Raw genomic sequence first — 26,419 nt, 5'->3', positions numbered from 1 at the left:
TGCCCTGATATATTCTTGTCTCCCTCAGCACAAAACCTTGACTTTGCAACCCTGGGACTCTTCAGAGTCTTTTTTTTCTTTTAGGTTTTAAATTTATTTTCTAAATTAATTCTTTAAAATTGATATATCATAGTTGTACATATTTCAGAGGTACATGGGATATTTTGATACAGGAATACGATGTGTAATGATCAAATCAGAATGATTGGGATGCCCAGAACCTCACACATCTATCTTTTCTTTCCGTCGGGAGCATTCAAATTCTTCTTTTCCAGCTATTTTGAAATATATGATAAGTTATTGTTAATTTTACTTTCTCTAGTGTACTATTGGACACTACAACTTAGTTTTTCTATCTAGCAGAATTTTCTTATGTTACTATGCCTGCACCCCACCTGCATTATGAGATATGTAAATCTCATTTTTTTCAAGGGACTAGATTGGTCTTTCTTCAGCTGGTTTTAATTGGGTGAGCTTACAAAGCCTGCTGTAAAATCCAGTCATCCAAGTTACTAGTCAACATACTTAACGATCCAGGAGTGAGGTCGTTTAAGTTTTCCTAGGCTGTTTGTAAAGACAGAACCCACAAAGAGGACTTCGTTACAAACTCGATATGGGATCTAAACTGTCTAGATAGAACCAGGCATTCATTTGCTCATGTGTTTGCCTATAACCTACTTAGAAATACCCTGCTTTAATGTACATTTAAACATAGAGACAAAAAATAGATTAGTGCTATGCAGGGGTTGCAGGGAGAGGAGGATGGGGAGTGACTGCTTAACAGGTACAGCTTTGGGGTGATCAAAATGTTCTGAAACCAGATAATGGTGATGGGTGCATCACGTTGTACAGGCACCAAAGTGCTGGTGAATTGTACAATTTAAAATGGTTATGAGAGTATTATGGGTCGAATTGCAACTCCCACCAAATTTATATATGAAATTCCCAACTTCCTGTGCCTAAGGATATGACTTTATTTGGGAATACAGTTGTTGTAGACATAACTAAGTTATACTGGAGCACGGTGAGCACCTAATTTAATATGACTGATGTCCTTAGAAAAGTGGGAAACTTGGACACAGAGAAATGCGCACCTAGAGAGAGTACCATGTGAAGGTGAAGGCAGACGCTAGTGTGGGTGATGATCTATAAGCCAACAGACGGATACCAAGGATTTCCAGCAGGCTCTGGAAGCTGGGAGAGAGGCATGGAACAGATTCCCCGTTACAGCCTCCACAAGGATTCTCCCCCAGAGCCTCTGAAGTGAGCATAATCCTGCTACAACCTTGATTTCAGACATCTGGCCTCTAAAACTGCAAGATAATAGATTTCTGTTGTGTTAAGCCACTCAATTGGTGGCTCTGTGTTATGACATCCCTAGGAAACTAATAGAGAAAGTAAAACGAATAACATTTCTTCATTAATGGATGTGAAAGGGAAGAGTGAATATTGATTCCAGGTATTTGACCAGAGAATGGGGAAGGGTGGAAGGGAGACATTTTCAAAGGTAGGCCAGGGGTTTAGTTCTTGACATGCTGAATTGGAGATGTCCATGAACAAGGATATAAATGATGTGTCCACTAAGCACTCAAGTGGAGGTGTTGAAGTGGGTGGTTGAATATATGCAAGTCTGGAGTTTGGCAGAGGAATCAAAGTTAATGATATAAATTTGAGGGTTGTTGGCCAACGAAAATATTTAAAGACATGAGATTACATAGTTCCCCTAAGGAGTAGCAAAGATAGAAAAGAACAGGCTGAGCCTGGGACTCTTCAAGAGTAGGATGACATTGAGGAGATTTGGAAGATAAGATTGAAGGTGTGTTAACTGTATTAGTAGAAAAGCAAGAAGAGTCAGTGTCCTGAAATCAAATGAACACAAAACCAAAAAAGAGGGAGGGACCCATTGTGTGGGGTAACGTATCATCCCCATTTGCCTGGGACTAATGGGGTTCCCAGGACACAAGACTAAAGCCGGGACAGTTATGGGCATACCAGGATGGGTGGTCCTCCAACCAGTGTGTCCACGGTCACTTAGAGGTTGCTCAAGTAAGATGCAGTGTAAGAACAGATCACTGACTTTCTCCAACATAGAGTTACTGGGTGTACTTGACTTCAGTAATTGATCTCATGCAACAGAGATATCACACAGACAGGACTTCAATCTCCCCAGTTTCTAGGATGTCTTAGTCAATTTTGTACTGCTATCACAGAGTATCTGAGATGGAGGTAATGTGGAAAGAATAGATATTCATTTCCTACTGTTCTGAAGGATGGGAAGTCCAAGGGTGAGGGGGTTGTGTCTGGTGAAGGCATTCTTGCTATGCCATCCCATGGTGGAAAGCATAAGAAAAAGAGAACAGGCACAGGCTGGGGGGAGAGAGACAGAGAGAGACAGAGAGAGAGAGAGAGAGAACACTAAACTGTTTTATAACCAGCTAACAAGTCCGCTCTGGAGATAACTAACTCCCTTCTGCCATAATGACAATCCATTTATGAAGGCAGAGCCCTCAAGACCTAATTATCTCCTATTGTGCCCAACTTTCCAACACTATTGCACCGGGGATGAAGTTTCCAACACACGAATTTAAGGGGATGGATTCAAACAATAGAACAGGAATTTATAACTTTTAAACCACTTTCACGTGCAAAACTATATATCCCTCACTTGAAAGCTGAGGAGGTGTAAAAAAAATTAGAGAAGTAAATAAGCTATCACTTTTATTTTGTAGAGTTTTCTTGCATCTCTCAAAAGTAGAGAAATTGAATTCTTTGTGGTGTCTTTTCTTAAACAAACTGCGGATTAAGAATATTAGCAATAAAGGCATTTACACAGGACTGACAACATGTGAGACTCTTCTTCCTAAGTACATTGTGCATATATATTTATTCAGAAGACATTATCTATTGGCCACTATCTCCGTTTTGTTGATACTCACACAGAGGGAAAAGAACTTGGTGCCAGAGATGCAGATGACAAGTGAGCCGAACTAGATGTGAATATGGATGTCTTCAGTTCACACTCCCAAAAGTGACAACATCTCCCTATCCTGGGCTTGCTTTTACTGACAGCATTGGAGCACCTTGGTTTTTCTGTGGTGCATGTGCAAAAAGAAAAGTCCACAATTCTGAAAGCAAATAGTAAACAGATTTACTGCAAGCGTAAATATAAAATTCTTCTGAAAGCAAATAGTAAACAGATCCTGCAAGTGTAAACATTATGACAGATGCTTATGTCCTGAGATACATAATAGATTGTGTTCTAGGTTCCCTAGATTAAGCCTGCCACTCTGCCATTCACATGTTTATCCCAGGAAATTCCTTCATAATACAATTCATCATAGTAATATCAGACTCCTTCAATTGCAACCTCACTGAGCACAATGCACTAGAAATACATTATATTTAAAGAAAAGGCAAGAGTACATTTGGATTTATATCCAAGAGTTCCATACCCACGGATTCAACCAACTGCCTGTTGAAAATATTTGAAAAAATATCACATCCACGTTGAACATGTACAAGCTTTTTTGTGTCATTATTCTCCAAACAATACAGTATAATCACTATTTGTGTAGCATGTTCACTGTTTTCAGTATTTTAAGTAATTTAGAGATAATTCAAAGTATATGGGAGGATGTGCATAGATTATATGCAAATACTACATCATTTCATGTAAGGAACTTGAACATCTGTGGATTTGGGTATCTACAGGAGGTCCTGGAACCAGTCCTTCATGGATACCTAGAGACAACTGTATATATCCTGCCACCAACAAAATATAGCACTATAGTTCTATCATGCTCAAGGATAAGAATCCCCTAGTTTTATTTATAATCAATAGACAATAAGAAAGCAACTTTATGTGTGGCCTTTTCCACCCTTAGCTATGTTTCCTTTCTAATTAATCTTTAACATTTTGAAGGCAAGATTGTATGATTTTCAAGAAATAAACAGATTAAAAAATTTGAACCAGTGGAGAAGTCATCAATACAGATTTTTATTTCACAGTGGTAAGAGAGAACCACTGAAACAATTTCAAACTTTTCCTTTATGGTGAGTTTTACATTTTCTGAAGCACTTTTATTATATTTTATCTCTGTAAACCTGGTGGCATCCTTCTTGGAAAGCTGAGGATATGAAATCACAGAGAAATTCATAAACTTGCTCAAGATCATTCACAATGCCAGTCTGCAAACCCCACTTCTAATATCTGAATGTGTTGAGAGAAGGGACAGTGCCTATTTCAGTCTCAGGCTCTCATAGAATGTTGGCTTATGAAGTATAAGTTAGCTATTGCTGTCTAACAAATTATCACCTACTTAGAAGCTTATAAAACATATGTCTTTTAACTCACAGTGTCTTTGAGTTGGTAAAATTGGTACAATTCAAATGGGGTATGTCCTCGGGCTGGGGTTTCATCTGAAGGCTGAAATGGGGCAAAATCTACTTTCAAGGTAATTCATGTGGTTGTTGGCAAGATTCAGATTCTCATAGGTTTTTGGACTGAGAATCTCCATTCCTAGAGACTGCCTTTAATTCCTCATGATGTTGACTTCTTCATAGGGCAGCTCACAACATGGCAGCTTGTTTACCGTACCCAGCAAGGGAAAGAGTCAACACAGAGAGGCTGCTAGGAAGATGAAACTCACAATCTCCTGTAGTGTAATCACAGAGGGGACGTCCCATTGCCTTTGTCATATCGGATTGATTAGAAGCAAGCCATGGACCCCACGGACACTCAAGGAGAGGCGATTATGTAATAGCATAAATATCAGGACATGAGCATTATTGGAGCCATCTAAGAGTCTGTCTGGCCCCTGGAGGAGCAATAATACATGTTTTCTGAAGAAAAAAAACCAAAACAAAACAATTATTGCTAATTGAAAAACTGAGACTGAACCTGGCTTTCTGAATTGGAGGTTAGAGTTCTTCCAACACCAGCTTCTGTGCTGACAGAAAGGTATCAGAAGAGAAATGGACCCTAGTGGACAGCTTGAGGAAGTGGGGTTAGAGGACAAAAGGATGCAATGCAAGGTGGGTGCACACAGCACTCAACCTTGACTATCCCTCTGTCATTTTTAGACCATGCTAGTATGCCTTCTAACCCAATCTGGCCCATTGTTTTACAACCCCTAATATAAAATTAGCCATGATGTTCTTCAGTTCAACACTTGGCTTTAAAAATATCTGGGATTATTGTTTTCTACATCATAGGAAAACAGAACTTGTGGGGCTTTTTCCCCCAGTCTTTGTTATATTATAAACAGCAAACTCAGAAGGATTCAGTAGGACCCACACCCTTCTTGAGCCCCAAGCTAAGGGCAATGTGGCTTCCAAGGCAGAAACAGACTTGAAATGTCAGATCCACTTTAGATGTTATTTATTCAGCTGGAGAATAAATATTCCTTCAGTGAACTTCAAAAACAATGGGGATTAAAACCTTCCATACCCTTGAAATAAGTTAATTGACCTCTATTTTTCAAACCATATAGAAACAGAAGTCAAGAGCAAACTCTAAAAACTAAATTATGGATTAATGATTTTAACATACGTCTGAGAAATGTTACTCCCAACTAACTTGCCTTTTTAGAAACTCTTTTAAATGTATATATTCCCACTGTAATTTTAAAAATCTTGACTGAAAAATATTTGCTTTAGACTAAGGTTTCTCAACAAGAGAAACAAGACATTTGGGACCAGATGATTCTGTGGTGGGGCTGTCCTATGCACTGTAGGGTGTTGACCAACGTTCCTGGGATCCACCCACCAGATGCCAGGAGCACCCCTTCACTCACTGAGACAAGTGAATATGTCCTCAGATATTACCCGATGTGCCCTGGGGAGAAAACTCCCCCCATTTGAAATCCACTGTCATAGATAGATAAATGGCAGAGATAGCCAGATAGATATAGATAGATGATAGATAGATAGATAGATAGATATAGATAATTGATAAATAGATATAGATGCCAGACAGATAGATGATTGATAGACGGATGATAGATAGATAAATAATAATGATGATAGATAGTGGATAGATAATAGATGGATAGGTATATAGATGATAAACAGACAGAAATAGACACATGGAAATATAGATTATAGATAGATTGATAGATGTAAATGATAGATGGATGGATGATAGATGGGTAGACAGATACATAGATGATGGATAGATAGATGGATAGGTAGATAGAGGTGATGTATGAATAGATGATAGATACACAGATAGATGATAGATTGATAGATGATAGATATGATAGATGATAGATAAATATGATAGATGACACATAGATGACAGATAAATAGATGATAGATATGATAGATTATAGATAGATAAATATGTTCGATGATAGATATGATAGATGACAGACAAATAGGTGATATATATGATAGATAATAGATATGTAGATGATAGACATGACAGATGATAGATGACAGATAAATATGATAGCTGATAGATATGATAAATATAGATGGTAGTTACATAGATGTGATAGATGATAGATAGATAGATAGATAGATAGATAGATAGATAGATAGATAGATGTGATAGCTGACAGATAGATATGGATAGATGTTAGGTGTGATAGATGACAGAAAAATGGATAGATAGATAGATAGATAGATAGATGAAGAATCTCATGGTCAGGCAGTGTTTCTCAGCCTCAGCCCTATTGAAATTTGGGGCTGGATGATTCTCTGTGGTGGGGCCGTTTTGTTCACTGTAGGATGTTGAACACCATCCCGGGCCTCCACCCACTAGATGCCAGTAGGACCACCCAGTTGTGACAGCCAAAAAGTTTCCAGACATTCCCCAATGTCCTCTAGAGGTGTCTTAGAAAATAGATAGAAGACTATTCAGAAGAACAACATGCCCTCCCTGGACTGCTGCATCTTTTGCAAGCATATCTCCGCAGCACTTTGGAAATGGGAGAGGCATCTCTCTATGACATTAGCTGTGATTCTGGATGTCCACAGAAAACACAGACCTTTGTACAAAAGGCAGAAATGATCTTATGGACTTCAAGCAATCATTTTTTTCCCTGAATATTTTGTTTCCTTGGCAAAACCTTAAATATATATATATACTTTTTTTTTTTTCAGTGAGACGTCTACAGTGTCAAAGCAGTACCAGCATATTCTCCTCACGGAATATTTGGAGAGAAGCCAATTCCTGTTCGAGGAGCAGCTGCAACTAAGGACATGACATGGCTTGCCGTCAATGCTTACCAGATGCTATGATACAGCATCTATGTTTCTGTCATGTGATACAGGAAACATCCACAGACTCCTTTAAAAATAGAAATTCATGGGTTTAAGGTTATGCCTGTTAGAAGCAGTAGAAGCGTGAACATGTTAGTTCACACGTGTTAGAATAATTCTGGCAACGTGTTCATATTGATGCTATCAGGGCTCATTAAAATTTGCTAGTACACCTATAAACACACTCAAATATCCAACAAGATTAGGATAGTCTGTAGTTTACAGACATCATTCTGATAGTTCCACAACATTTAACCAATGGCAACATGTGTGCAGGTATGTGCATGGAAGACATGTTCAAACGCTAATTGAAAGAGATTTTTCTTCCACAGAATTATATAATAGATAAGAAAGTGGCTTCCCTAAGAAGGGAAGAGGTTACAGGAAGGCAGGAAAAAACAGGAACTGGGAGAAGGAGGGAAGAAGCACATTCATTTGATTTATAAGGCTTTAAAGCAAAATAATTGGCAAGTCATATAATTGGCTAGAGAGATTGGGTCTTGCCAGTGATTAATTAGGACCTGTCTTTGTGTGAATCACCTGGTTTCCTGCCAAAGATGAAGATGAAACATTTCCATGAGCAGGCAATTCAGTCTGAGTGTGTCTAATGTTATTTTCAGATGAGGAGACTCCATGTGCACGGTTGCAGCAGGCATTCTTGGGAGCTCATGAGCTGAATTTCAGGAAAAGCCCAAGAAGATTCCACATTTCCCTCAGGATATCCTCAGGAAAATGTCCGCAGGCCTGGAAACACTTAGCCATCACTTGCTTACTTGAGAGAAGTCAAAAAGGATTATGGAAACAGATTGGAATGTTGAACCACATTTATAAATGTTCCTAAGCTGTTTCCATTAACCAAAAAAGATGCTGAATAAACAGAAAAAAAAAAAGATCAGGCTGGGAAATATCACTAGGACTGGCCCCCCACAAAGGAGGAAAATGGCTGTGAACATTTAGTGGAAGAGAAAATGGTACACATTGACAACCAAGGGAGTGAAGAAGATAACTTGTCAAAGGGAAGTGTTAGAAAATTAACTTTCTTAGAGGGCTGAAATAAAACAGATATGAAAAAGAAAAAAAAAAGTAAGTCCTTAATCCATTTTATTTTGATTGTTGTATATGGTAAGAGACAGGGGTCTAGTTTTATTCTTCCATATGTGGATATCCAGTTTTCCCAGCACCATTTATTGAAGAGATTGTCTTTTCCTCAAAGTATGTTTGTGGCACCTTTGTGAAAAATGAGTTCTCTTTAGATCTGTGGATTTATTTCTGGGTGCTCTAGTCTGTTCCATTGGTCTGTGTGTCTGGTTTTATATCAGTACCTTGCTGTTTTGGTTACTATAGCTCTGTAGGAAATTTTGAAGTACTCCATAAATACATTAAAGAAAAATCCAACCGAGGACTCTTATCAGTTATGATATCATTGGGTAAAGGTAAAATGCGTTCATTCATGAAGCAAAGACACTGTTTGAGTGCCTGGTATATACCAGTCAATGTGCTAGGTGTGGGCCGAGTATAGTGAGAATGGAAATGTGTGAAGAAGGAAAGAAAGAGAGCATGAATTCTTTGACACTGTGGGAGAGAGAGCACAATGATCTTGTCTGCTTGGAAATAGGAGAGCTTTAAGGTACAATATTGAGTCATTCTTTTGGACAGAATTCTGCAAAGGTGGTAGGCCAGATATCCTTCTTGGTTCTGCCTTCCTCATTCATGAAGACTTTTTAAATTATGATTTTTGAGTATGGGTAACTCCAGCTGTTACCAAGACTACCAGGAAAAGGGAAATAATAGGGAATCTGGTGAAGACAATGAGAAAGTTATAAGATTGGAAGCTGTGAATTCATGCCTGCACAGACATGAAAGCAGAAAATGGGGTGAAAGATGAATAGAAGCAACTATCCAAGTGTAAGAAAAGTCAAGCTAAATGAGATGACATTGATGCCGCGATGTTGGCCAAGCCACGAATGGAAACTATTTCCCTGAGGTCACAGAAGGATATCTTGTTATTGATGTGTGTCCTCTACATTGGGGACTTCTTAGGATAACAATAGATTCCTCCACTTTTTGGCTCAGAGAAATTCCACTAATCCTTTTCTTGTGAACTTTCATGATTTTACAGAAATATCTCAGGCTGTAGCCAAGGGCATTGCAACTCTTTGGATGCAATTAGATTTGGGTCAATTAGGAAATAAAATGCTGTAATTACCTCATATTCTGAGGTTACTCAAGTTGCCCAAAGTTACACAATAGAGAAAAATTTGGAAGTCTATCCAGAGCGAATGTCTGGCTGAGATATTTTCTCAGGGAAGCCGAGAGGGCCCTACCTAAGGGGAGTCTAAGCTCCCCATCCCAACCCCAAGAGCTCTACATGAACTCAATCAAGATAAGGGTCCTCAAATGTCAGACAAGGCGCTTGCAAGCAAAGTCTCCAGTGGGGGAAGAAAGTGCACATGGAAGAAAAACTTTCTATTAGGAGAAAGGTCAGATACTGATTCTTAAAAGCCTCAAATCACATTCACTCCTCTTGTCTTTCCGACACCTCTGCTTCAACCTAACTATGAGTGAGGTAAGAACTTTCCTGAATCGCAAGCATACCTAGCAATTTCCCAGAGAGCAAAAAGCATAATTTCTACTCTCCCCAATCAGAGGAGTATAAAGCAATTTTATTTAGATGTCGTTCCTGTGGCCTGGGTCCCAGAGAGTTCTAAAGGTGTGGTTCCTTCCCACCATTGTTAGGGAGAGGATATTTGGTGGACGTATACCAAAACTCACAACAATTCAGGCATTGCTTCTTTGCAATGCTGAACTATATATTCCAGTATATATTTTTCCCCAAATGCATTGGTTTAAATATAGTTGTTTGTCTGATACATGGAAATCTGCTTAAGCTAAATAACAGACTCGTCTCTTCCTTGACAGGAAGCTCTTATTTCCTGCACACACTGGGAAGGCCATTGTTTCCCTCACTCTTGCTCCTGAATGACATATTTCAGCCCATGCAGTAGCATCAATGATAGGAAATTTATGGAGGTACCTGCTTATTAGATGTGCTGCGTTATCATCAACTGGATTCATACAAATGGCCAGATGGCAAAGAGAATGTGAGCCTACACGACTGTTCCTGGAGTTTCAAAGAGAGCCCAAGACACACCTCTGTGTACTTGGCTATTTAGCGTCTGGCCTAAACAAAGCAGGGATAAGAGCTTGAGTTTCCACATTCCTTTCCTTATACCTGGGAATATCCAGGATTGACCTCGAATCCTTTGAAATCACTCACAATGTACCCCTCAGAGTGCTGAATCCAAATGAAATCTGTGCATGGGGAAGCTCTGATTGACTACACACTGAAGCACATTTCCATAGTAGGAATAGTTAGAGAGAGAGATGATGGATAGATAAATAGATAGATGATAGATGAATAGATAGATAGATAGGTAATAGATTTTATATAGATAGATAGATGATAGATAGATAATGGATAGATAAATAGATGGGTGATAGATGATAGAGACATAGATAGATTGGTGACAGATGATAAATACATAGAGAAATAGATGATGGATAGACAGATGATGGATAGATAGATGAATAGATAGATATAGATGGATAGATGGGTGGGTGATAGATGATGATAGATAGATAGATAGATAGATGATAGATAGATAGATAGATAAATAGATGATACATAGATAAATGACAGATGTCCACCATGAGGTTCTGGCTCTCAGTGGTTCCCCAGAACCCTCTGTTTATGACTCTGTCTTCCAGCACAGTTAATCTGTCAAATGTCAATTCCAGGAGCATTTTACCAGAAAGTTCCCCACCCTGTCAGCAAAGCACGAGCCCTTCCCCTACGAGGCCACACTGCCACCAGTAGCAGGGCTGGCTGGGCCCACACAGGTGTACACACTCAGGGAGCATTACCCAACCCAGAGCCTATGCAGAAGAAATCAGTGAGGAACAAATTGTTTCCCGTGTCCCTTCTGCCATCTTGGCAAAAATAAATGCTGAAGAATTAAAACGCTGCCTACACATGTACCCATGTGCTTCCTCTGGGTCCTGGGGATGGGAAGTGGGAGCTGTACCTTAACGACCATAGTAGGATCCTCTGGCTGACCTCTTCAGCTGGCCGATGTCCAGTTGCTTCCTTTGGAGGCCTATCACTCAACCATATTGCAGATTGTATGATCCATTTGACCTAGCAATAGATAAGTGAGGGGTTAGACACCCAGAGATGGTCTCTTAGCTCAGGATGCTCAACAAAGTGTGATAGCCTTGGGGGCTTAGACCACAGACGTTTATTGCTCACAATTCTGAAGGCTGGATGTCCAAGACCAAGGCATGGCAGATTCAATGTCTGGTGAGGACTTGGTTCTTTGTTCACAGACAGTGCCTCCTTGCTGGTTCCTCACATGGTGGAGAGGGTGAGATGGACAGAGTGAGGGAGGGAGGGAGGGAAGGAAGGAGAGAAACATATATATAGAGAGAGATTGAGACAGAGAGAGAGAGAGTGAACTCCCCAGAGTGTCTTCTTATAAGGACACTAATCCTATCGGATCAGGTCTCCATCCTTATGGCATTGGTATTAGTTTGTTCTCAGGCTGCTAATAAAGACATACCCAAGACTGGGTAATTTATAAAGAAAAAGAGGTTTAATGGACTCACAGTTCCACATGGCTGGGGAGGCCTCACAATCATGGCAGAAGCCAAGGAGGAGCAAAGTCCTGTCTTACATGGCAGCAGCCAAGAGAGCATGCGCAGGGGAACGCCTCTTTACAAAACCATCAGATCTTGTGAGACTTATTCACTACCACAAGAACAGCATGGGAAAGAGCCACCTTTATGATTCAATTACCTCCTACTCGGTCCCTCCCATGACGTGGGGATTATGGGAGCTACAGTTCAAGATGAGATTCAGGTGGGGACACATCCAAACCATAATATCATTGAATCTTAATTACATCTTGTTAAATTAAGTTTAGCCTAAAGCTGCCTCCTCACATATTTTAAGTTCAGCCTCAAAGCTTCTCTGCACACAGTGCACTGTAACCTAACTGGATGTGCAAACATGCAAATGGACTGGAATCCACTCCTGTGCCAACCACCAAGTTTTGACCAGTCAAAGGTGGCCAATGGTACAAACTGTGTTCAAATAAGGTAAATGCCAAGCTGTAACCAATCCAGCTGTTTCTGTACCTCACTTTCATTTTTCTGTCCATAAATCTTTGACCATGCAGCAAAGCCAGAGATTGAACCTATTCTGGTTTTGGGGGGCTGCCTGATTTGGGAATCATTCTTTGCTCAATTAACCTCTGTTAAATTTAATTTGTCTAAGGTTTTTCTTTTAACAGACATTATTCCAAATACACCCACACTGGCAGTTAGAACTTTGTCATATGGATTTGGGGGGAAGGGAAAGAAACATTGAGACCTGAACAGATGGACATATCCAACAGCCAGTATTCTGTGTGTTGAAGGTAGGGCTACCCACTTCCATTAATTAGCCTAATAAATGGTTTGGTGAAATATTTCCCAAAAGTAAAAAGAAAAAAAAAAAGAAAATAATCACCTGTATCAGGTGGTCCTTCTCGAGTTTTATGTTTTCAGTTTTTTGTTTTTTTTTTTTTTGCACATGGATGAAATGTAGAATGCAGTCCTACAAATAAGCTTACTCTTTTGCCAGCACTGGGCTCTTTTCCAGGTGGGCATATGGGCTAGTTTAGTATTTTCCCACCTAGTCAGAGCTCAATAAAAATTAAAATAGAAAAAGTGCTGAATCGACACAGATGGTTACAGTGGTGCATGGTTATGGTAGTGAGATAAAAGCCAAATTTGCAAATGCAATTTGATAGAGCCCTTGGCGGTCATCGTTTGTCACTGTTAACATTAGCTGTCCTTCCTGGACCACAACTGTCCTTCCTGGACCACCCTGATGGATTGGGTGTCAAAGGTTACTGAACTCACTTTTAGGCATGCAAACTGCAAAATGTGCACACTTAGTATCTGTTCGCTAATCTGAAGGGCTGCAAATCTCCCACTAAGCTGGAAGAATGGGGTGGAGTAAATTCAGTGCAAAGCAGAGACCCTCTTGGTGTGTCCGTATGTTCATGGTTCCTTCTGGGGAAATGCATGGCCTATTCTTCATGTCTTGCCATCAGCCATCATCACCAAGAGCTTCTTCAAGCTGAGGTCTGGAAGTGAAATGTGGGGAGCAAACTACATCCTAGCCATGGAGAGAAGGCCTTGAGTTAAGGGAGGCTCAGCAGAAGAATAGCTGGGCTGCTGCTTGAGCCTTGTCTGGCTTCATCCACCTGCATGCTGCTGGCACTGGGGCTGGAGCCTGCAGCCTGTGTACCTGGGGTTTTGGCCTGATCAGGGCTCCATTGCCACCCATATGGACCCTTTGAGTCTCAGCTATGTCCCCCATCTGGCCCTGACCTGGGTGACTCACCTTGAGACTCTGTATGTTTATGTGTCTGTATGCGTATGTTCTGTATGAACTTGTGTACGCACATGTATTTCTGTGTGTTCATGTTTGTATGTGTAGATGCACAAATGCATGCATTTCTGCATGAGTGTATTATGTATGTGTGTTTGTATATGCACATGTGTTCCCATGTATGAGTGCATGGGTGTACATTCATGCAGGCATATGTATGCACGAGTTTCTGTATGATTTTATGTATGCATGCATTTGTGTGTATATATGTGCATTCATGCAGGTGTATGTATTCATGGGTTTCTGCATAAGTTTATGTGTGCATGTGTTTGTGTGTATAAATGTGCATGCATGCAGTTGTATGTATGCATGGGTTTCTGCTTGAGTTTATGTACGCATGTGTTTGTGTGTATATATGTGCATGCATACAAATTTAAGTATGCATTAGTTTCTGCATAAGTTTATCTATGCATGTTTGTGTGTATATATGTACATGCATGCAGTTGTATGTATGCATGTGTTTCTGTATAAGTGTAAGCATGTGTTTGTGTCTGCTTGTATATGTACTTGTGTCTGTGTGTGTCCTCCAAAGCAATCCTCTCTTTCCTCTCATCTCCATTTTCTTCTGCATTCTTTCTTGCTCCCTAAGTTGCAATTCCCAACAAGAATGCAGAGATCCAGCTCATTAGAACATCCTTTCTTTATAGAGTAAATCGCGCATCCAAATGGCAGTTGTTTTTATGTTGGTAACAGAGAGTTTTGAATGGGTGATATAAGACATAGGAGGTTAATGTTGAAATTAGTCCTGAGTTACAACACACCATCAAACAGGCTTTCAACAGAAAAAAATTTCACCAAGCTAAAATTCTGACCGATAAGTGTGAGATTGCTTAAATAGCGAAAGATCAAGTCCCAAAATGGATTCAACAAACACATCCACATCTGTGTGTCACATGTATCAATGGGACACGACGGATAATGGCAAAGGATTTCTCTTCAGAGCATGAACATTTTATTGAATATTTTCACTGATACCCCAGTGAATGTAGCTCAAAAGCCTATACTGTCTCAAAAGCACAGATAAACACATACAGATTCTTGAAGCCTCTGAGAAAGTTGCATGCTTCCAAATTTTACATATGATTAAAGTCCAAGCCAGGAGGTGAATGGATGGTTCTCTCCCCCAGAATAGCATAGCTTTTATTATAAATGCACTCTCTGGCCAGAGATAGGTTTCAGGGTAACACAATTTGGCTCCCTAAGGATTAGAACAGGAAAAATATTGATATGGTTTGGCTGTGTCCCCACCAAAATCTCATCTTGAATTGTAGCTCCCACAGTTTTCACATGTTGTGGGAGGGAGCCAGTGGGAGGTAATTGAATCATGGGAGTGGGTTTTTCTTGTGCTGTTCCCATGATAGTGAATAAGTCTCATGGGATCTGATGGTTTTATAAGGTGGAATTCCCCTGAACAAGCTCTCTCGCCTGCCACCATGTAAGATGTGCCTTTGTGTCCTTCACCTTCTGCTGTAATTGTGAGGTCTCCCCAGCCATGTGGAACTGTGAGTCCATTAAGCCTCTTTTTCTTTATAACTTACCCAGTCTTGGGTATGTCTTTATTAGTAGTGTGAGAACAGACTAATACAAATGTCACTGTGACAACTACTGTGCATGAAGCACCTATCTGATTAGGGCAACTGAGGAATGCATGCCTCAGAAGCCCTTGCCACAACCAGGAAATCATCCATAAAAGTATAGCAGAGAAATAAGTCCTTCCCTGGGCCCATAGAAGCAGCCGGTGCAGGTATTAGGCATGAGAACTGCTGACATGCTGCTCGATTTATAATCCTGGAAGATGTCTGTGCTGTGCTCTGGGACTCTGGGCAGACAGCTGTGCCTCAATCCTTCCAGGGGCTGACATCAGCGGTCTGGAACCTGCAGGCGAAAGCTGAAAGCTGTGGGGATGAGAAACTGCCCTGTCTGTGGACATTTGGGAGGGTATCTTAGATCCTTTACTGGCTTTATCTGTCACCTTTCCCCCCACCAAAAGCCCTCTGATGGGCTATTTGTAGCATCCCTGCTAATTCTCCATATGTCACCATCTGGAGAAGAGAAAAAAAAAAGCACCTTCTTGAAAAATGTTATCTTTGCAGGCACTTACTTTCTGATTATGACCTCTTGCAGCTACAAAGAGACTCTCATCAGGAGGCCAGATTGACAGACTTTTGTTTGAGAAAAAAAATTGGAAAAGATAATGAAAAAACAGGAAATTTTCTCAAAGTGAGCCTTGGAAAGTTTGGCATTGTTGACGGTTAATGCATTGGGCTATTCTTAGGATATTACCGGTGAAGCCACTTGGACGTGAAGGGCCAGCCAGCAACACCAGTGGAGATGGTCGGCTGGAGAAAGCCACTGACTTCACTTGTGTGCTTTTGCCAAATTGGCTTGTCTCTCGCCCTCCTGGAAAATGCAGTCTTTTTGGCAGGGGCCCACCTTCTGCAGAGGTACAGATGGGGTGAAGGCGCCATTGCACTCAGCTGTCTGGATGGCTGACTGCATCCAGAAAATCCTGAGCGGAGAAAGGCCCAACCAGATCTCGTGTTTTCCACTCTCCATGTATATTAGATGGTCTAGAAAAAGTTTTGGAAATTTATGATAATTTGTTGGCAATGCCACGAAAGACACAGGCAACAAAAGGAAAAAAAAAAAAACAGGTAAACTGGACTGCACCAAAAACAACAACAACAACTTTTGTTCATCAGAAGACACAAGCAAAAGGGTGAAAAAACAAACCACAGAATGAAAAGATATATTTGCCTATCATGTATCTGATAAGGGATATATGTGTTAGAGTTCTCCAGAAAAATAGAAGGAATAGGACAGACAGCTATAGCTATAGATACAGATGATATTTATTACGGGAATTGGCTCATGTGATTATGGAGGCTAAGTCCCACCCATCATATTCTACAAGTTGAAGACCTAGATAAGGTGGTTGATATGGTTTTTCTGTGTCCCCACCCAAATCTCATCTTGAACTGTAGCTGCCATGTAATTCCCATGTGTTGTGGGAGGGACCTGGTGGGAGATAATTGAATCATGAGGGCAGTTTCCCCCAGACTGTTCTCGTGGTAGTGAATAAGTTTCATGAGATCTGATGGTTTGGTAAGGGGAACCCCTTTTGCTTGGCTCTCATTCTCGCTTGCCTGCTGCCATGTAAGATGTGCCTTTCGCCTTCTGCCATGATTGTCAGACCTCCCCAGCCACATGGAGCTTTGAGTCCATTAAACCTCTTTTTCTTTCTAAATTTCCCAGTCTCGGGTATGTCTTTATCAGCAGCATGAAAACGGACTAATACACCTGTGGTGTAAGTCAATCGAAATCCTAAGGGCTAAGAACAAGGGGTGCCCTTGGTACAACTCCCAATCCTAAATGGTCCTTATCAAAAGTATTTAGTGAAAGCACAACCCAACCCTACTTCACCCTCAGCAATCACTCAAGGAATAAAATGACAGGCTTTACACGACTTTTCACATCCACATTAGGAAAGAATATTTCTAAATGGTCTCAGCTTCCAATCACACGAACGTTTCATTAAAGAAAGACGCGGGGGCGGGGCCAAGATGGCCGACTAGAAGCTGCCGCGTTCAGAGGCTCCCATTGAGAAAACCATAAAAAGCATACAAATCCTTCACCAACAACCAAGGCATCCAGGTTCCCTCATCAAAATTGACTAGAAGGCCGGGGCGACCCACGAAGAGAAGGAAGAATAGTATGGTGTGGTGGCCCACCTGAGAGTCACACAGGGGAGGGGAACCCCTTCCCCTCAGCCAAGGGAGGTGGTGAGTGAGCCTGCTACCCAGCCCGGGAAACTGTGCTTTCTCCATGGAACTATGCAACCCATGGATCGGAAGATCCCACTCATGATCCCAAAACCCATGCCACCAGGACCTAGTGTCCCAACCCCAGAACACGCAGATTCTTACAGCCTCTCAGCTAGAATCTGCTTAAGCCTACCGAACTCCTGGGGGGAGAGGCGACCAGCACCAGCTGTGGCTGCCTGCTGTCTAGGCTGCCTGCTGTCTAAGCCCTTTGAGCTCTTTGGCGGAGGGGCAGCAGCCAGCACTGTGACTGCCTAACATGCTAAGCTCCCTGGGCAGGGGAAGGGTGTCATCCATTTCTATAGCTCCAGGCTGTGCTTTCCCCCTGTTGGAGCCAGGGAGGCTGGATGGCTTGGTCCCAAGACTTGTCCCCACAGCCCAACACACTGGCTGTGGCAATCTGTGGCCAGAGTGCCTCTTCAGGCCTAACCCTGACCCATCCTTCCTCAATGGGCAGGGCTTTCCTTCAGGATCTCCAATAACTCCATCCAGAGGCTCAGGGACAGAATTTGGATCTCCCTGGGCCTTAGCACCTAGTGGGAGGGGTGGCCACAGTCTATGTGGACCAGCAGACTTAGTCTCTCCTCCTAGTAACTATAAGGAATCCAGAAGCCCAGATGAGTGAATTTCCCCCCAGTGAAGCACACCCCCTCAACCAAGGGACAAAGTGCTTCGTTCAATGGGGCCTGCTCCCCATGCCACCCAACAGGGTGAGACCCTCCAACAGGGGTTGTCAGACGCCCTATATAGGAGGGATCCTACTGGCATCAGGTTGGTGCCCCTGAAGGACAGAGGTCCCAGAAGAAGGAGCAGGCACCCATCTTTGCTCTTATCCAGCCTCCTTGAGTGACATCTCCAGGCATGTGCGTGAATCAGATGAATAGAGCCTGAAGTGAACCCCCAGCAAACTGCAGCAGCCCTACAGAAGAGGGACCTGACTTTTGAAAGCAAAACAAACAAGCAGAAAGCGACAACAACAGCATCAACAACAACAACAACAACAAAGCCCCCACAAAAACCCCATCCAAGGGTCAGCAGCCACAAAGATCGAAGCTAGACCAACTCATGAAGATGAGAAAGAATAACAAAAAAAGTGCTGAAAACCCAAAAGGCCAGAGTGCCTCTTCTCCTCCAAATGATCACAACACAGAACTGGACGGAGGATCAGATGGATGAATTAACAGCAGTAGGCTTCAGAAGATGGGTAATAAAAAACTACACTGAGCTAAAAGAGCATGTTCTAACCCAATGCAAAGAAGCTAAGAACCTTGATAAAAGGTTCGATGAATTGCTAACTAGAATAATCAGTTTAGAGAGGAACATAAATGACCTAATGGAGCTGAAGAACACAGCACAAGAACTTCATGAAGCATACACAAGTATCAACAGCTGAATCAACTAAGCAGAAGAAAGGATATCAGAGTTGGAAGACCACCTTACTGAAATAAGACATGCAGACAAGAATAGAGAAAAGAGAATGAAAAGGAATGAACAAAGCCTCCAAGAAATATGGGACTTCATAAAAAGACCAAACCTATGATTGATTGGAGTACCAGAAGGAGATGGGAGAATGGAAACAAGCTGGAAAACACACTTCAGGATATTATCCAGGAGAACTTCCTCAACCTAGAAAGACAGGCCAACTTGCAAATTCAGGAAATACAGAGAACACCATTAAGATACTCCAGGAGAAGATCAACCCCAAGACACATAATCATCAGATTCCCCAAGGTTGAAATGAAGAAAAAATGTTAAGGGCAGCCAGAGAGAAAGGTCAGGTCACCTACAAAAGGAATCCCATCAGACTAACAGTGGACTTCTCAGCAGGAACTCTACAAGCCAGAAGAGATTGGGGACCAATATTCAACAATCTTTTCTTTTTTTTTTTTTTTTTTTTGAGACAGAGTCTCACTCTATCGCCCAGGCTGGAGTGCAGTGGCGTGATCTCGGCTCACTCCAAGCTCCGCCTCCCAGGTTCATGCCATTCTCCTGCCTCAGCCTCCCGAGTAGCTGGGACTACAGGCGCCCGCCACCACACCCAGCTAAGTTTTTGTGTTTTTAGTAGAGACGGGGTTTCACTGTGTTAGCCCGGATGGTCTCGATCTCCTGACCTCGTGATCCGCCCCCCTCGGCCTCCCAAAGTGCTGGGATTACAAGCGTGAGCCACTGAGCCCAGCCTCAACATTCTTAAAGAAAAGGATTTTCAACCCAGAATTTCATATCCAGCCAAACTAAGCTTCACAAGGGAAGGAGAAATAAAATCTTTTCCAGACAAGCAAATGCTGAGGGATTTCGTTACTACCAGGCCTGCCCTGCAAGAGCTCCTGAAAGAAGCACTAAGTATGGAAGGGAAAAATAGGTACCAGTCACTGCAAAAACCCACCAAAATATAAAGACCAATGACACTATGAAGAAACTGCATCAACGAGCGTGCATCGAGTAGAATGTCCTCCAGGTTCATCTATGTTGCGGCAAACGACAGAATCTCCTTTTTCCTGTCTTTGTTTATTAACACATTTCCTGTTTAGAAAAAAAATGCATCTCACTGCCTGGGCAGTATTCTCAGGACAAAGGAGAAATGCTTTAAAGCTGAATAATATTCCATCGTGTGCATAGAGCACACTTTCTTCATTCATCTATCCATGGACACTTTGCTTGTTTCCATAGCTTGGCTATTGTGAAGCCCCCAGCGTTTCTGCTCCATTGGGTCTGGAGCGGAGTCTGGGGATCTTTGTTGCTAGGATGGGCATAGGTGATGCTGAGGCTGTTGTTGCAGAGGTCACAGTTGCAGATCCACTGGTTTGGATGCCGCCCTCTCTGCTGAGCAGGTGCGGTGAGAATCCATGCTCATCTTGATTGCTGGTAAAATGAGTGGGTTGAGTCATGAAAACAACAAAAGAGCCAAACTCCTCTGCCTCCTTAAACCCTTCTAGGAAGTCCTGAGTTATGGAATTTGGACCATGCCTTGCAGACCCGTGCATCCTCCTGGAGTGCTGGGCTCACATGCAGGTGCCTGCCTGAGACAGATGCATCCAGGCACAGAGCATCACTAAGAAAATCCCTCGTGGGCAAGGCAGCGTTTGTCTAGCTGGACTGCATGTCCCAGCAACTCAAGCATTAGAGGTTAAGAACCGCCTTGCGTGTGGTTCCTCCTCTCATCTCCTGGGGCTCACTCGTCAGCAGGTAACGCTGATCTGCAAGCATCCGCCTCCTCTTGTGTTTCTTCTTATGGGTTCCAGGGGTGAGCAGGGCAAGTGCACATGCAATCCAGCCACAAGCTTCATCACAGTAGCCCAGGGTAGAGTGAAAGCCCAGCCACTGATGCATGCACATGCACACACACAGACACGCACTCCAACATGCCCAGGCACACACACAGGTATCTATACACACAGACAGACGTGCACGGACTTACTTATACAGACACACATATGCAAACACACACACACAGACACACTCAGACATGCCCAGGCACACACACAGGTATCTATATGCACACAGACAGATGTGCACACACCTCCATATACAGATACACCAACAAACACACACACACACAGAGACACACTCCAACATGCCCAGGCACACACACAGGTATCTATACACACACAGACAGATGTGCTCGGACTTACATATACAGACCCACATATACAAACACACACACACAGACACACTCAGACATGCTGAGGCACACACACAGGTATCTATACACACACAGACGTGCACAGACTTACATATACAGACACACATACATACACATACACACAGAGGCACACACACACAAAGACACTCAGACATGCCCGGGCACACAGGTATCTATACACAGACAGTATGCACAGACTTACATATACAGACACACATACACACACACACACACACACACACACACAGGCAAACAGACACTCTCAGACATGCTTGGGCACATACACAGGTATCTATAAACACACAGAAACACACATACTTACATATACAGACACACATATACAGACAAACACATGCACACAGAGACACACAGGCAGACAAACACACAGACACTCAAACACACTTGGGTACACACACGGACATCTTCATACACACACTCACAGAGACATATATACACACATGCATATATGCACAAACACATATGCAAAACCACAGACATACATAGAACACATATGCACATACTCATCCACACATACAGGCATACACACAGAGACACACATAAAACACACAGTACACTAGCACAATGCGTACTTACCCACAGACACACATGAATACATACAGAAACACACATACACACATACATACATGTGTGCACATAAATACACAGGACACAGACACACATACACACACAGAGAGACACACGAGACACAGACACTCTCAGACGCACTTGGGCACACATACAGGCATCTATATAGGCACAGACACACAGAGACATATATATATATATACACATACACACACACACACCTGTATCACAGACACATATGCACAAACAGACACACAGAGAACATATATGCACATACTCATACACACATAGATGTGTATACACAGAGACATATGTAAAACACACAGCACACCTATTACAGTGCACACCCATACACAGACACACATGAATACATACAAGAATACACACACACATGTGCATGCATGCAGACACACACATACACAAGACGCAGACACACATACATGCTCACAGAGACATACAGGGGCATATACACAGACATACAGAACACATCTATACACACATACACACACCAAACCACACAGATACACACAGAACAGACACCGAGGCACACAGACACCCACACCCAGCCACTCACCATCTTTGCTAAGGGGAACAGTACTTTCAGAGTCTTCAGACTTACTTACAGCCGCATCCCTCCTTACATGAACTGGATCCCACATGCCGCTGATACACCCAGCCCTGTGACCGTCAGAGGCCCTGTCTCCCCTTTCTTGAGGGAGCCACCCCCTACCTGGCTCTCAAACTCATTCTCTACCTGGAAAACATAAAGCTCTTCTATGGCCCTCCACACCATCGTCCAGCAAGCCTACTGGACACACAACCGCACTTTAGCGTCCCGCTCCTTCCGGAACCTCCCTAAAGGAATCTAAACAAGGACCACTCCAAGCTGCAGCGTGGAAAGCGGCCGTGGTGCTACCACGCGCCACCGTGGTCCGTCTCCCATGTGGCGTCCACAGTCCGTTCAGACTCCGGCAGGAAGCCTCGTCCCTGGCAGTAGACAGAGCCTTTTCCCCAAGCTTTCCTGGCTGCGGACATCCCGCTGCTTGGTGTCCACCGCCCTCTGCTTGGGAGGGAGATGAGAGCCCGGCCAGCGAGCTACCGCACATGGCTCCTGGGTCCTGCACGCTGGCCAGGAAAGGAAGCACCTTAATTAAACACACTCTGCGCTCATCTGAAATCAGCTTCACACATTCACAGGGAGAGGTCTTCATGAAGAAGAAATCGTGTTTTTGCCTGTAGAAGAGCAGCCACCGCCACAACAGCATATTCAAGTATTTCCTTTTCCGAAAACAAAAAAATAGTTATTTGCATGGAAGGAGAAGAGAGATCTCGGGCTTGGAGACCAAGGTCTGAGCAGAAGTGGATTTAGGATGAGGAGGAGCTCTGGAGAGAAGAGAATTTCAGAGCTCAACTGGGGCCTGTGTATTTTGTGTAGGCCACTGCATCAAATCTTCTAGCACTACGGACAGATCTGTGCTGTCTAGAGATTGAATGGATTTTCATCAATTATGCAGAGCTGGGAACAGGATACACCTCATCCCTGTTTCTGGGCCAGAAATCTCTCTATGAACCTATCTGCTCTAAATTGACCACATCTGATCTGTCCCACCTGCTTTAAATAGAGCACACGTGATTGGCCCTGCCTGCTTTATGTATACCACGCCTGCTTTCTCTTATGCCACCGGCTTTAGATCACGCATACCTGATTGACTCTACATGCTCTACATAAACCACACCTGATTAATCCCACCTGCTTAAAATAGACCACACCTGATTGACCCTGCCTGCTTTGAATAGGCCACAACGCAGCGATTCCGCCTGCTTTAAATACACCGCACCTGATTGACCCTGCCTGCTTTATGTAGACACATCCGATCAATCCCACTACTTTAAACAGACCACGCCTGCTTTATTTCCCCTGCTTTAAATAGACCATGCCTGCTATATCTCACCTTCTTTAAATAGAGCATACCTAATTGACCTTGCCTGCTTAATGTAGACCACACCTGCTTTAAATCACCCGTACCTGATTGACTACATGTTCTACATAAACCACGCCTGATCAATCCCACCTGCTTTAAATAGACCATCCCTGATTGACCCTGCCTGCTTAATGTACACCACACCTGCTTTATCCCACCTGCTTTAAATACACCACACTTGATTGACTCTACATGCTCTAAATAAACCACACCTGATCAATCCCATCTGCTTTAAATAGACCGCACCTGATTGACCCTGCCTGCTTTGAATAGCCCGCATCTCAGTGATTCCACCAATATGCCATACCTGATTGATCCTGCCTGCTTTATACAGACACATCTGATCAATCCCACTGCTTTAAATAGACCATGCCTGCTTTATCTCACCTGTTTTAAATAGACCACGCCTGCTTTATCTCATCTACTTTAAACCATCCATACCTGATTGACTCTACATAAACGCTACATAAACCACACCTGCTTTAAATACACCATCTCTGATCAACCCTGCCTGCTTTGAATAGACCACATCTCAATGATTGCACCTGCTTTAAATACACCACACCTGATTGACCCTGCCTGCTTTATGTAGACACATCTGATCAATCCCACTGCTTTAAACAGACCACATCTGCTTTATCCCACCTGCTTTAAATCATCCATACCTGACTGACTCTACATGCTCTAAATAAACCACACCTGATCAATTCCACCTGCTTTAAATAGACCATGCCTGATTGGTACACACCTGCTTTAAAGGCCACACCCAATTGACCCCCACATGCTGTAAATCAGCCACAACTGATGAAGCCTACCTGCTTTAAATTGACCACATCTGTTTTATCTCATTTTCTTGGAACCACACCTCTTTTAAATAGACCACATCTAATTGACCCCAATGCTCTAAATAAGCGACACCTGATTGACGCCGCATGCTGTAACTAGATCACACCTCATTTGTCCCACCAGCTTTAAATGAACTACACCCACTATGGAAAACAATGTGGAGGTTCCTTAAACAACTAAAAGTAGATATACCATTTGATCCAGCAATCCCACTTCTGGGTATCTACCCAGAGGAAAAGAAGGCATTATATGAAAAAGACTTGCCCACGCATGTTTATAGCAGCATAATTTGCAATTGCAAAAATATGGAACCAGCCCAAATGCCCATCAATCAACAGGTGGATAAAGAAAATGTGATATAGATAGATAGATAGATAGATAGATAGATAGACACCATGGAATACTACTCAGTCATAATGGCATTTGCAGCAACCTAGATGGAATTGGAGACCATTATTCTAAGTGAAGTAACTCAGGAATGGAAAACCAAAGATCATATGTTCTTGCTCATAAGTGGGAGCTAAGCTGTGAGAATGCAAAAGCATAGGAATGATACAATGGACTTTGGTGACTCAGGGGAAAGTGTGGGAGTGGGGTGAGGGATCAAAGACGGCACACTGGGTAGAGTGGACACTGCTCGGGTGATGGGTGCACCAAAATCTCAGAAATCACCACTAAAGAACTTATCCATGTAACCAAACACCACCTGCTCACCAATACTTATTGAAATAAAATAAATAAACCATACCTGATTGAGGGCACCTGCTTTAAATCATCTTCCCAAACATTCTTAGACATACTCAGCCCTGGTTCTGAAGAGAACAGCTCGAGGGCCCACACAATCTGAAAGGGAACTAGGGAACTCAGTCAGGACTTGTTCTCTTTCCTCGTTAAGGTCATGACGGAAGAACCACAGCTGCGTCTGCAAGGCAGGTCTGAACACACCGTGCTCTCAAGATGGATCTAGAAACTCAATCCCACTCTTTTTCTTCCCTCATTAATTATAGTCCATTCTGCATTAAGGGGACAGATGTGTTCCCCTAAATCACTGTGCTATGCAAAAAACACTCAATAATAACCACAGGGCTTATGGAAAAACCGTGCTGTGGAGCAGCCCTCAAAGATGTTATCACTGATGCAAAGAATATACAATTTGTCAATTAAAAATGAATAAATAGGGTCCGGTGCAGTGGCATCCCAGCACTTTGGGAGGCTGAGGCGAGTTGATCTCTTGAACCCAGGAGTTTGAGACCAGCCTGGGCAACATAGCAAAACCCTGTCTCTACAAAAAATACATGAAATTAGCCAGGCATATTGGTGCGCACCTGTAGTCTCAACTACTCAGGAGGCAGAGGTGGGAGGATTGCCTGAGCCCAGTAGGTCGAAGCTGCAGTGAGCTGAGATCACACCACTGCACTTCAGTCTGGGTGACAGAGCAAGACCCTCTCTCAAAAAGAAAAAGGAAAAAAAGAATAAATAAATAAACAAGGAGATAAAAGACTGTTAAAATGGTAACAGTTTTGCATGTGCTTATTTGTTAAGGCATATGTAAACTTTACAATATATGTCAGCAGACCTTACCCAGAAAAAGACCTGATATTAGCTGGTGCACGTGGGCCTCAGAAGGGTAGCCACTTGGGAGATATTGTAAAGTTGAGGAAGGCAGTGCTATGGTCTAAACGTTTGTATCACCCCCAAAATTCCTGCATTGAAACCCTCACCCCCAAGGTTCTGGTGTTAGGAGGTGGGATCTTTGGGAAGTGATGAGGTCGTGAGGGTG

The 26,419-nt window shown here is 42.7% G+C and overlaps 1 long non-coding RNA gene across 1 annotated transcript in view; it reads right to left on the bottom strand.

The window, feature by feature from the left end:
- Positions 1–25,492, bottom strand: part of LOC104003829 (uncharacterized) — a 29,303-nt gene extending 3,811 nt beyond the window's left edge. Inside the window, exons 1-3 of the long non-coding RNA XR_001713951.4 lie at positions 25,388–25,492; positions 11,352–11,464; positions 2,937–3,125 (exon numbers count right to left, since the gene is read on the bottom strand). This is a non-coding gene — a long non-coding RNA (uncharacterized LOC104003829). The remainder of the gene's footprint in view (positions 1–2,936; positions 3,126–11,351; positions 11,465–25,387) is intronic.
- Between the last annotated feature and the right edge of the window lie 927 nt (positions 25,493–26,419).

The sequence above is a fragment of the Pan troglodytes genome, chromosome X (genome assembly GCF_028858775.2).
Source record: "Pan troglodytes isolate AG18354 chromosome X, NHGRI_mPanTro3-v2.0_pri, whole genome shotgun sequence".
Taxonomy (NCBI): Eukaryota; Metazoa; Chordata; class Mammalia; order Primates; family Hominidae; genus Pan; species Pan troglodytes.
Note: the sequence above shows the minus strand (reverse complement) of the source record. Positions and strands in the feature narration are given on the sequence as shown.